We start from the raw sequence: 13,266 nt of genomic DNA on the forward strand, positions 1-13,266 counted from the left end.
AATTTCATCAAACATGAAAAGACATTTGTAGCAAAATATACTAAATGACTCAAATACACTATCTCCCACACTGATGGGTTCAAGTCTTGGTAGTTAAGAGGTCAAGCACAAAGGCCAAAGCTACGCAAAAGAGGAACACTTAATAGAGATGAGCACAAAGAATGGTCATTGACTTTGCTCTGTGGAGGCCACTCAAATAAGTCAGAATATAAGGCTCAAAAGGAAAGAGACAGATGTTTAGAAACACAAATCCACAGAAAGATGAGCTGAGGTTTCTATTGATACTAGAGCCCTTTACTCTCTTTTGTTATAAGCTATGTAGGTTCCAGTGTCTTTAGGTAAGACATCTATTTGCACAAGTCTAGACTGCTCAGTGCAAGAAGAAAAAACAAGCAGCATAAAAATATAACCTTAAATCACATAGCAAGTGACCAGCTCTTGGTGAGAGTCAAGAACTGAGATGTTCTTAGCATAATAATAAAAACTTGGATCCAGTTGTCTACTCTCCAAAGTTCCAGCAATAGCATTTTAATGACAGCTCGTTGCCCTCAAGAACTCCTTTCTTGCCGCATACTGGAATTGTGTCTGTTCTTTTTGCTAAGCAATTCCCAGTTGCCTGTGTTGTGAAGCCTTGTGTTGAAAGCAAACTGGGAAGAGAAAGAAGGAGAGATTACAGCAAAGAAAAAACTAAATAAAGAAGGCAGGTAGACCAGAGCTGGGGAAGAATGAGTGAATATCATATATTTTGCAACAATATTTTCTTTAAAAAATATTTAGATCATATCTCAGCAGACATGCAATTTGAAGAAATTTAATGCAGAATAAAATCATCCTCTAATGCTAAAACAACTTATGGTTTAGAAAATTTCTCAAAATTACACTATCACTGATACTTTTTTTCAAACTATGTGCAGAGGGTTGTATTTAATCAGTAACATAAATATTAAGTTACTATTAATAGCTATTAATGTTTTAAAAACAAATGATTCTTTCAGGGTATATTACATCCCAGTAGACTGTGCTGAGAAGCGAAATAACGTGAAACTGCCAGAGACAGCATGTCTTGTTCCAACACTGGTGAGAAAAAGAAATGGAATTCAATTAGATTTCTTCTGTTGGAGTCTCCAGTGATAAATCAGACATTGCTTGTTAATCCACAGTCAGCAATATAATTTGGTAAGAAAAAAAGGCTATATATTCCAAAGAACAGATGACAGTTCTAGCTCTATATGTGGGAATAGCTCCCTGGAAACTCTCTGTTCACACATGCTGTGAGCAGAATCCATCCAAAAAAGGAGTTGTTTCCAGGAAAAGTACACACAGAAGCACCATTGCTGGGATCAGTTTCCTGCCTTACTTGCTCATCAATTCATGAAACTGAAAAGAACTCACTCCGCAGTGTCTAGAAGAAAGTTTTTCACATGGTGGTCCAAATCTTCCCTACATTTTTTGGCTCTTGGTAGGATGTCCACTCTGCTTATCCAGCAGGTACTCTGAACTTCTGAGAATATTTTGTGCTTATGTCAGAGCTAGAGTGATATCTTTCAAACTGGGTGCACTGAGAGGCAATGACCAGATGTCACCAGCTGTGAGCCAAAGTGCTCTGCACTGAGCCCTATGCCTCAGTCCCAACAGGAATGGGAAATTTACTGTGTCCTGTGGCTCCCTCCTGGCTCCTATGCCCAGATTTCCTCAAAAGGAAGGAAATGGTCCACGGTCATGTCTTGTCCTGAAGTGGAGTTTGCAGGCAGGCACGCTACAAATCCACACCCTGGAATTACTCTCAGATTTGCAATATAGGTATACCTTATAAGACTCATACCAGAATAATAAACTGACTGTTGATTATGTCCTTATCTAGATATGGAAAGCTCAGGGTCAAATGCTCGCATTGCCTGATTTGGCTTTTATTCCCATCTTTTGAGATGGAAGATACCATATCCGAGAAGTACAGATGATGCCAGAAGTTCCTTGTATCTTAATGAGGATCTGAAATAAATGGTTGAAGAACACAATCAAAGCACATGCTTGTGACTGAACTAGTCTAACAAGAGACCAGCAGTAGTCTGATTAGCAATAAGCAGAGCTCCAGCATGGAATACAGAATAATGACATTTAAAGGACAATGAAGAGCCAGAACAATGGAGCCTGTGGTTTCAGAATAAGAATGTTTCCATTTCAAGGATGGTATGCCATCTTTGTGATTTTCTTCTAGCACTCTTGTCTCAAAATATTCATCCTTCTGCAAAATTATATCACTACATGCAATGTAATCTTTTTTTCTTATTTGATGCTCAAGAGGAAAGCAAAAATAATCCTTCTTTTTGGCATCAATGGTGCAAACAGCTGACTAAAGATTATACATGCATATGCATGCACTAGGGAGGCAGAAAAACAGGTGTTTGATTTGTGTCAATGGGATACCACTCTGTGTGAGGAAAATGGGGGTTTCCAGGGGTAAAAGGTCAAATAAATTGCAAAGGTGACATCCTGTCTCAAGTGTGCAACAGGCTTCCTAGTTTCAACAAGAAAAAGTTTGTTTGTTTCACAGTCTTGCAGCATTAAATTACAGCATTTACATTTTAACTATGGCCCAGTTTAATACTGTGACACGCACATTCTATTCCACTTTTAAAACATTTCATATTTTTGTTTTCACACAACATTTTCAATCCAGTCCTTATGCTCAGGACCATTGCTGAATGAAACAACTCGTTAAATTCTTTCAAGCCCACATTATGTTGACGATGTCCCAGCTGCTGATTGGTAAGGACAAAGACAGACATAGTAGAGTTAGAAAAGGGCAACTAAAATAGTAAAGGGCATAGAGTTACTGTCTTATGAGGAGAGACCAGAAAACTTTGATTCTTCAGGTTGGAAAGGATAAGCCTGAGTGGTGCGTGATCCAGGTTTACAAAATCACGAGACAGTGAGTTTGAATGTGTAACTGCTGTTCACAAAATCTTGAAATGGAATAACTAGGGGGCACCTATTGAAACTGGTAGCATACCAGTTTAAATCAAATTTAAAAGCTATTTCTTCCCTCATTGGGTATTGAACCTCTAGGATTTGTTAGCACAGGAGACTGCGAAAGCAGATTGTATCTGCAGATTAGAAAAGAAATTAGAGATGTCATGAATAATAGGTCCCTGAACAAATACTAAAGGGTATACCTTTTAACACTGCTGGTTTACTAATTGTGGATGCTAGAGAAATATGAAGTAAATTGACAGAAGACAATGGCCAGGCTTGTCTGCTTACATCATCTTATTTTGCCATTTTGGGAAACAGAATATTGAGCTATATGGATCCTTTTGACCAATAAGGACATTTCTTATGTCCCTTTCACAGTGAAATAGATTAGTAGAGAATATCAGTAGATCAGTAGAAGAAATGTGACATTGATTAGCCATACTGATGCTTGATAAAATCTTATATCACCTCATTATATTTCTAGATTGAAATATATGAACTGAAGTTGATTTTCTAGTTGACTTTCATAAAGATATTTTTAATTTATTAAACCAATAAGCCACTAAAAATATAAATAATGCATTTATAATGTGCTTGCTTGAGGAATGTTTCAACAACAGTGCAATAATTCACTGAGCTCTTGATCACTCTGATCTTGTGTCTAGCAAAACCCCCACCACAGTTAAACCAGAAATAAAAGAATCTGACAAGTTTATATAATCATCACAATAAATACACTTCCCATTTCATCATGCTAAGGAAAGCTACACAGTTCAGCATCAGCATGAATAGATTCAGACTTAACCAGAAAGATCTTCATTTGTATTGACACCCTTCCTTTGGTGAATACACATTCTTCCTCTACAAGTCCAAAGGTCTTTACATCTTTAAAAAAATATATATATAAGGTCATATTGGATCTCAGTTATAGCTATTTGTGTCTACTGACACTCATTTTATATAAATGAATATAAAACCTGTTTTGTTGGCATTGTTCAATGCTGGCTAAAAAGATGACACACAAGCTAAGAAAAAAGAAAATAAACACTTAGTTTCCCATAAAACTCTGGGATGATGACCCCAGAGGGGTTCTGGAGAGGATTAAAAATCATTTAAGCTGTCTTAATTAGGGAATAGACCTATTATCCCCCAAATCTCACACACATATAGGGTAGTGTAGCACTCTCATTCAGTCTCTTTCATTATACTGAACCACTAGATCTGTGTGTATTTATTGTTTTTTTTCTATACAATAGCATATATATAGCCAGTATGTTCTCCATAAAGAAGAATCCTGCCTAGCTAAGTTTGCTTTTCGGTGTTGTTGGATGATATCAGGGAAACAAGAGAGTCAAATGGGCTGTGAAACTACAGATCTGGGAGAAATGCAATTAGACAGGAGGTAACACTGGTGAGCACCCATGGAAAGACTACTTTGTCCAGGCTAGATTAAAGAGCTTGTTTGAGGAGGCTGCTAAAAGTGTATAAGACACTGGTGATAGATAAGAAAAAAAGTAAAAAATGATGAAAGCAGTACTGAGGTGATAGCAATCAGAGTGCAGAGCATGTGAATAGAGGGAATGAAAGTAGAGATGTAGGCAGGGGCAATATCAACAGAAGTTCCAAGGGGGAATATAAAATGCTTGAAATTACATACCATAAGGCAGGGAGCTGGATGTAAGGCTGTGGCTATAGGGGCAGGGAGCAGAGTAATTGCTAGAGTCGTGCATTGATAGACAGGGAAGAAGAAAGTTGTTTAGAGACAAGAAGTGCCAAGGTGAAAAATGACGTGTGCAGATGGAGAAGCAAATGGGGTGGTGTTGCTTGTTCCAGGGAGAGAAGGAGGGAGACAGAGGCACTGCACTTCCACCAGTGACAGCCTGCTCCCCTGCACACGTCATGTCTCTGCACTGACATCTCAGTGCGGGGCAGGGACGTCCAGAAAACAAATAGAGGCCAGTGGCAAACAACCTCGGAGCTTGAGGCAGAGTCTGAACTGATGTGCCTTGGTTAAGTTCTGGCCAAGAAAGAGGCAAAACATGGCTGAGTAGGTTACAAACTAAAATGAGAAAAATAGAAAAAAGGAGACAGCAAATGAATTTCAGAGAAAAACTAAAAACTAATCCTAAAAAATTTCTGTGGAGCTATTACTGCTTTTGGAAAGACTAATACTGCTGTGTTCAGAAGTAGAAACATATCTGAGCTCTACCTTTCAGAAGGATATGGACATTACTTTCTCCTTCACATCAGCTGTGTCTACACAGGGCCTCTTTCACCCACTCCATCAACTGCATTTCACTGCATTTGGCTTTTGCAAGGGAAAGCTACCTCATCCACTAGGACCCCAGGCCAAGACTCATAACAGAGTCTGACAGGTTGCAAAGTGACCCTGACTTTATTCATTAGCTTGCTTCACTTTATTCATTCTAATTTTGTAAAAGCTCTATTTTGTCAGAAAATCTATATTTAAAATGAAAAGGAGAGAATCCTGAAAACTCCCATGACAGTGTACTGTTAAAACTTCAAATGTAAAAATATTTCTGTTGTAAATGGCATTGTTACCAAGTGCATACTGCAGCACTCTAAAACACATTCTGTAGCTGGTCTAGTTAATCATTTTTAATCCATTTCATTTTGCAATCAAATTATTCTATAGCTCTTCCTAAGAATCTGTTTGTCAAATTTATCCTTTCATGTCTATACCACCTGTGAGCCTACTAGCTGGAGGTCTGTGAGAGGACCAGCTTCTTTTTGCAAGACTTATGACTAGGCTGTAGCTTTCTGGCAGCTGGGGAGGAAATGCAGAGTGCATTTGGATGTGGAAAAAGAACATCATCTTGTGGAAATAAATGAAAAAAAGACATTTTAAAAGTAAGAGATAATGTCCCTATGAAAATTTTGTATTTATTCTTAAATTTCAGCTGTTGCTAATTCATCATGAATAAGTATTGTCTAGAACATTATTTTTATTCTTTATGCATTTTGAAGTGTGTCTCATTGGCAGCAAGGAAAATACTTAATGCTATTGACAGGAGTCGACAAAGTTGCTGCTTTCTCAAACAATTAAGAAATTTCATTTCACCACCTTTCTTCTACTGTCCTTTTCCTTATGAATCATTGAGATGTTTTTGTATAAAATAGAACCACAGCATCATCAGCTAATTCAGGGAGAAAGTAATAAAAATGTAACCCCTTTAGGTGAATTAGAGTATGTGAAATGAAAAAGAGAGAGCACCACTTATAGTGTTTAGGACATGTATGATGTTCTCATGGCACCAGAGAGGAAAAGCCTGCCACTAATGACTATATAATTGCACCATTTAAGCACTTTACAGCTATCTTTAGGAAGATATAAAGCTCTAACATGTGAAGGGTCATGCTGTGACAAAGAAATCAAGCTAGCAGCAGGAATATCACTTTTATGCCACAGGTACCAACCAGTCACATACTAGGGATCTAACAGGTACACGTCAGTCTACTCTGTCACACTTCTTCAAACAGTCAATAGCTGAATTGATTTTCTTAGCCTTCCTCATTATTTTCTACTTCTGACAAGCCAGCAGAAGTGAAAAAAAATTCAAATAAGGGTTCTTGAGTCTGCCTAGATTTTCAATTTCACAGTAAAAAAATCTGTGTTTGCTAGCTATTACTTTCACCCTTATTGTCTGTCTGCAGTTAAAATGCAGATAAGGGCTGTTTAAACAAAGTTTGGTGATTGTAGTGTTGGCTGAAAATTATAAAACTACTTTACTCTGGCCCCTCACTGGCTGAAAGGATAGAAGGATGTTCTCCAGACATATATTGAGAGGACATATATAAATATATACATTTTGGATCACTTTGCCTTTCAGGTACCTGTTCTGTGCTAGACTTGATCTTTACATGAGTTTTTCCCCTGTCTGATGGGAAAAAGCTATTGCAGAACTGTGCAAGTTTTGTAACAAGTTATTTAATGAGGAAGTGGCTCCCTATGGCCTGGTTCTGATATCATTTCTGCCTGCATAAATGAGGAGTATCTGCATCGAAGCCAGAGTAAAACTGGTATCAACTGCCATCAGCAATAGGATCTACAACTTAAATTTTAAAATCAATAATGCCCACAGAGTTAAAGAGCTATCCTTTGGCTAGCAGAGGCAACTTTTTTAATTGTATTAGCTCACTGACAGAGAATGAAGAGTAAATAACAGTCAAGGGTGTGACCAGAACTATTAGACTACATCATATAATATAAAATTAATATTTTAATCCACCCATTTTTCCACAGGATTCTTGTTTCAATACTTATTCAGCAAATACTTGTTTGCAATAATCTACTGAGGCCAAATATCAGAGGAAGAGAGAGGTGTAAGATGGGGCCTACCTCTCATTCATACTACCTCCTACAGGCATGCTCAGTGATATATGACATAATAGCCTGTAAAATTTTAAGGCTCTATTCCTTTCTGTCAAGGAAATGTATAGATTTAGCTTCATTCTTCCTTCCAGCAGGTCAAATTCCACCATGTACTTTGGTGGCTGGTACGTTATTTCAGCTATTTTGCTGTGAGATTGTATCTTGCAATATATACTAATATATGCATTGGCATATATCTTCTTCCTGGGAGTCTTTTCAGACCTATGAGTGCTCCTCTGGGCTGGAAGTTTAAAATCCTCCCAGAGTTATGACAAACCACTGGTCAGTCAACATTATCCATTCACCAGAAGACTCCTGTCCAAAATGTTCATGTCTTTCCACTGTCTTGGATCGCTCTTGTTCACAGCACAGTAGGCTTTTCCTTCAGTTTGGAATTGCCATCTGCTCTGCCAGCTAAGCTGATGCATTTTTTGATGCGTTTCTGGGCAATCCAGATCCACATTTCTCAGGTTTAGATTTGCTTCTGTTTCTCATTACTGTGTTGAATGTTGTTCCCAGTATGAGAATATTATTGATGTTGCCCTGATTTGGGGAATGTCTGAGGAAGATGAAATAGGTCATAGTAAACTTCATTTCTCCACAATGAAATGTCCCACATTTAACCTGTCCCTATTCTTAGATGTAGTAATGGGGAAAATGCCACTATATTATACTCATGTTTGAAAAAAGTATTATCTTACAGGGCTTTTTATTTCAAGCTAATATTGACACTATTGTCTCTATGCCCAGTTGCTCTCAAACTGTGCTTTGCATCAGAGCAGAAATGACCAGTCTGGTTATATGTACAGCTCTATTTTTCCTGGTTTCTATTAACCGAATGTCAGCACCTGAAATAACTACTAACACAAGAGCAGCATCAGTAAGTTTGTGATTGCGTGCTCCCGTAACCATTCCTCCTTGGGAAGCTGTATAACACTAACCTGCCTCACTGGGGATCTGAAGGGGTCCTAGATCTCTTTACCCTTCACCCCTAATCATCTCTTGGAGAGGTGGAGGCTGATGAAACTTAAAATAAAGGTGCTCCCCTGCCCCATCTTCAGTAATGGCTGTGCCAGGCCATAATCAGGGCACCCAGCAGTGTTGCATGAATTGCAAGGAGATAAAAATCAACTTACAAGGTGCAACAGGTCGAAATGGACCAAAACACACCAGGACTCATGGATATTATGACAATACCAGTGTCCTCTGTCTGTATTATGATGAACAGGAGGTGATTTGTCCTGAGACATCATCATATGCTGCATCTGATTGCACTCCGAAAGGGAAGACGTCAAAACTTTGAAAATAAGACCAATACAGGACATCACGACCTTGGGAGACAACGGCAAGACCCAACAAGAAATGAAGGTACAACCATCAGCAGAAACCACAACAGTAAAGATTAGGGAGAAAAACAGCCTGCCTAGGAACAACGATGAGACCCAATAAGGAGCAGGAGACCCCAGACCTAAAAATTACTATTGGTCTGAACTACCGCGTGAGGGGTGGGAAACTTAATTTGAAAAAGCTGTAATTGCCCAGGGATTTCTTTTTTCGGGGTCCCTCTTTGGAGGCACCCAGCTCAAGCTGTAATTACTGCATGCGCGTCATTAAAATTTATTTATTTAATTTGCTTTGATTTGGCTCTGAACTTTTCTGCGGGAACCTAGGGTCGGACCCTGTTATGGTGGCTGACAAGCCAATTTCCATAACAACTAGAATTATTTTCTTTTAAAAGCTCTTTAGAATATGAGCATTTTTATAATATCTCCCTAAATTAAATTCCACTATTAATAGTATAACTTTATACACTTTTTTTCCCCCTTCGTGTTGAATGGTCAACAATGATCTTGTTTAGTTATTTATCTTCATGGCTCACACTGAAAAAATATGATATTATCAGCCACTACCAGACAAAAATTAATAAAGAGCATTAAAAATACATCCATAAATAATGTTATGTTCACCCTAAGTACTATCTGACAGTAAAGTATGTCTTATTATAAAAGCCATTCACAAATAAAGGTCATGAATAAGAGAAAATCTGTCTGGTACACAAATTCTTACCTAATGATATTAACACACAAAGACCAAAAATAAATGTGCTTTGAACAACACCAGATTATTTTTCCATAAATGAAAAAGTGACTTGTAGCTGACAATATCCTAACTTTTCCTATCCACTGTTAGTACTGTTAGAAAGACATGATTTGTTATGAAGTAACATCCGAGGAATATGAGATGGGTTTATATATTATAGAAACAAAGACACCTAATAGCTTTTAGCTAGCTATTAAATAATACCTCTAATAGCATTAGTTCTTTACTCAGTATTTACATTTGTTTAAAATGGTAGTTTATTAATACTTTGGTAGTTAATAATCTCTGATCAAGCCTAGTCTAGGCGATTCTTCAATCAGAAGAATGAAGATGCTGAAAGATTGAGGAACTGCATTATGTCAGCACAAAAGGACAACATTTCCAGGTGCTACCACTGCATGTTTATTTCCTAGAGAGACTGGATTGAACAAAAGGGCATGGGTCTCCAGCCTCTAAACTGATTCATAAGGTCACCAGACATGGCAGAAGCTCTCTTCATTAGTTGAGAAGGTAAGAAGAAAGAGGTCAAAAAGGTCACCTCCTCATAAAGGTTAAATTTGCCTGCTCTTTAAATTATCTATTATGTTGAATACTTCATAATGCCAACAGTTCTGTAGGAATTTTCTTACTCTACAAAATGAATTCCTGTGAATATCTCTAAGCTACTGCAAAAGTCATCCTTTTTATATAGGCTGCTTGAAATATTAGGAGTTCAGAACTCAGCCAGATTAGTCTTTTCCATCCATGTTTTGCAGACTGTAACAGTACAGTCTTGCATAGATACATCATACGACTTTGATTCCGAATGCATAATCTGATTTTAGTGTTTGGGAGCTGATATGGTAATCATCACTTCATCAGCTTGAGACAATAAAAATATTATAGGCAAAGGCATCTCATTCATATTCTACATCACATTTCAGAAATAATAGCATATGGAAGCTACCACATGAGTATGCAGGAGACAATTTGTAAGGAGGAAAGAATAAACACTTTTTCTAAAAGAGCTGACTGGGAGGATTTCTGTTCTGCTGATGTCCATTTTCAACACTAGAGATATGAAGAGCTTGGTATAATACTACTGTCAGTATCCAACAAGGGAGAACAGCATACTCAGATTACCCAAATATTCACAGTGTAATATCAGTTTTAGACAGAACAACTGGAAATTAATAAATAACTAAAGGATAGAAGAGATTTTATGGAAAATAAAACTTGACAAAGAAATCTGAATACATGGTTTGAGATTATTAGTTTGTCTGAAAAAAAGTAAAAATAGTCAGATGTTTGAAAAATATTGACTTGATAAAACATGACATTATGATGAAGAATTGGCATTATACACCACATTTAAGAACAGATTATACGATCTCCAAATATAACTGTGAATGTCACAGTCACATCAATATGAAAAGGGAGAATTTCAAGAGGGCTGTTTTTAGCCTTGATTCTATTCAGCATTGTCATCAGTGACATGGAAACTAATATAAAAATTGCTGCTGAGGTGTGGATGATAAAGACTGATATAATGATAAAAAGGATGAATACGAGGCTATTACATTTGTATAAGTGTTTTGGCAAGCTGAATCTTTTGGTAAACAGAATTCATTCAAATTTGTTTTAGCATCACTATCTATGACTGTTTGAGGTCCAGGAAGGAACAAAATATATGTATATAAATATGCATATATATGTGTATGTAGATGGGCATTCATACATGCACAAGCAGAAGCATACATCTGTCTTGGGCCTACCCCCAGAATAAATGTCTGTAACCTGCAATATGCTGAGGACTGAGGAATAAGAGTAAGAGATACCCTATTTGTATTATCCTGCAGTGGAAAAGAGAACTGACATATAAATATGGTATTAGTGAGTAGACTGTGTAGTTCATTTTATATATATCTCAGTGCAGCTTATACCAGAATTCTGTGTCCGTTTGTGATTAATTTAAAAGTATCAGACTTAGCACTTGAGATACACTGACTTTATATAGGGAGAAGGTGGTAGATCAGTTCATGGTCCTTTTAACAAAGTACATAGCTCTTTCCTGAGTTTCCTTCTGATTCATCACTCCTTCAATCACATTCTCACCCTCAGCACTTGAATTCTTCATTGTTTATAAGAAGCAGGTGGAAGGGGTTTTTGTATGGCATTGTCTAAACTAGCCACCCACATCATTTCAGGAAACAAATCAAGTAAAAATACATAATAACATCAAAACATGATAACAGGAAATAATTTATGTACTAAACTAGTCTGGCAAATGCCTCTATAAGGGAATCCACAGAAAAGAAAATGCTTCATTCTGAATCTTCCTCCTAAAGTACACACCTGCTGAGGGACCTGCCACTCCAAAAAAGACCTTCTAGATCTTCATTTTCCCAACTCTCCCAAAACATTAGTAGACCAAACTGATGATAGCTGAACTTTGCTTTCTACTAAAAATCTACCTTCGAATTTAAACTGAATGGCTTGTCTTACTCCAGTAATGTCTCTATTTGCTGTTTCATAAATCTTAACTTGGAGTGGACAATCTGAAGAAATGGTAGTCTTCTAAAAGTGAAGCCAATACCACTTCTCTTGTTGTCACAGAACTACTTATTATACCTGGTACAAAGGGACAGTATGGCCAACACTTTTGTGCTGAGGTCCAGTATGAAAGTGTATCACTTGAAAAAGCAAGTGTGAAGAAAAAACTTCTTCAGAGACCAATAAGCTCATGTTCATCTTATCAAAGCACACAACTCTTTCTTGCATTTCATTTTGCGAAAATTATCACTGATTCAACAAAATATGTAGGTACATTCCCATTTTCAGCACTTGAATTCCTAGGTGTGTGAGGCTAGGCTTGCTTTAACGCCTTTCAGACTCGCAATAAATAAATACATAAATAAATAAACAAAATTTTAAAAGTTTTTTGGCTTGTAAAATAGGTGCCTCATCTCAGTAAACTTCTAAAGTTTCACTGGTAGATATATATGGAAAAACAACCCATGAATTAGCATAGTCCTGTAGATCCCCAGCTGAAGCTAAAGCCACAAAAGCCCTGGAGCAATATTCTCACTTTTGATATAGTTATGAACCCAAGCCTCTGGTGTAGAGCTGTAGAATCTGATCATTAAATTGTACAAAAAAGCTACTAAGGAAGCTTTAGACAGCGGCTATATAATGGGAAGAATCATGCAGAGATATACTGACATTAACTAAAATTAAGGGTCTGCAGTTCAAGTGATTCAAGCAAGACTTTCTGAAAACTATGCACACAGACTGTTTCAGAAGGCCCATTGGCAGGTGGAATGCACATGATAAATGGACAGCCAGGATAATTGTTGGTATATGTTTGTGTTCGCCAAATAAGTATACTCAGCAAATTAGCAAACAATCAGCAAACGTACAAAGCAGTGTTTATATGTAGTATATAAAGCCTGCCACAGTGAGTGACTGGAATTCCAACTGCTGGAAAGTACGCACTAGACATTGTTTGTCTAAATTGATGCAAGTGTTTTGTTGCTTGCCAAACTGCCTGAACAAAGGAATTTGGGTTCCCTGCCTTCCTTTATGCAAAATTCTGGTACCGAGTCAAGTTTTGCACTGATGGAAGAGAAAGACTTCGGAAGAAAAGCCAAGTTCTCAACAGAGTATGGTAAGGTCAGGTCTGTTGGTACCTCGTGAAAACAATTAAGGGATAGCTACTCTTTATTCCAGGCAGACCAGTGTCTGTATGATCACATCTTTACAATACCACGTTTACTGGACTGCTTCCAAAAAAGTGTCTATTGCTTCTAGACATGCTATCT

Source organism: Dromaius novaehollandiae, chromosome 3 (assembly GCF_036370855.1).
Source record: "Dromaius novaehollandiae isolate bDroNov1 chromosome 3, bDroNov1.hap1, whole genome shotgun sequence".
Taxonomy (NCBI): Eukaryota; Metazoa; Chordata; class Aves; order Casuariiformes; family Dromaiidae; genus Dromaius; species Dromaius novaehollandiae.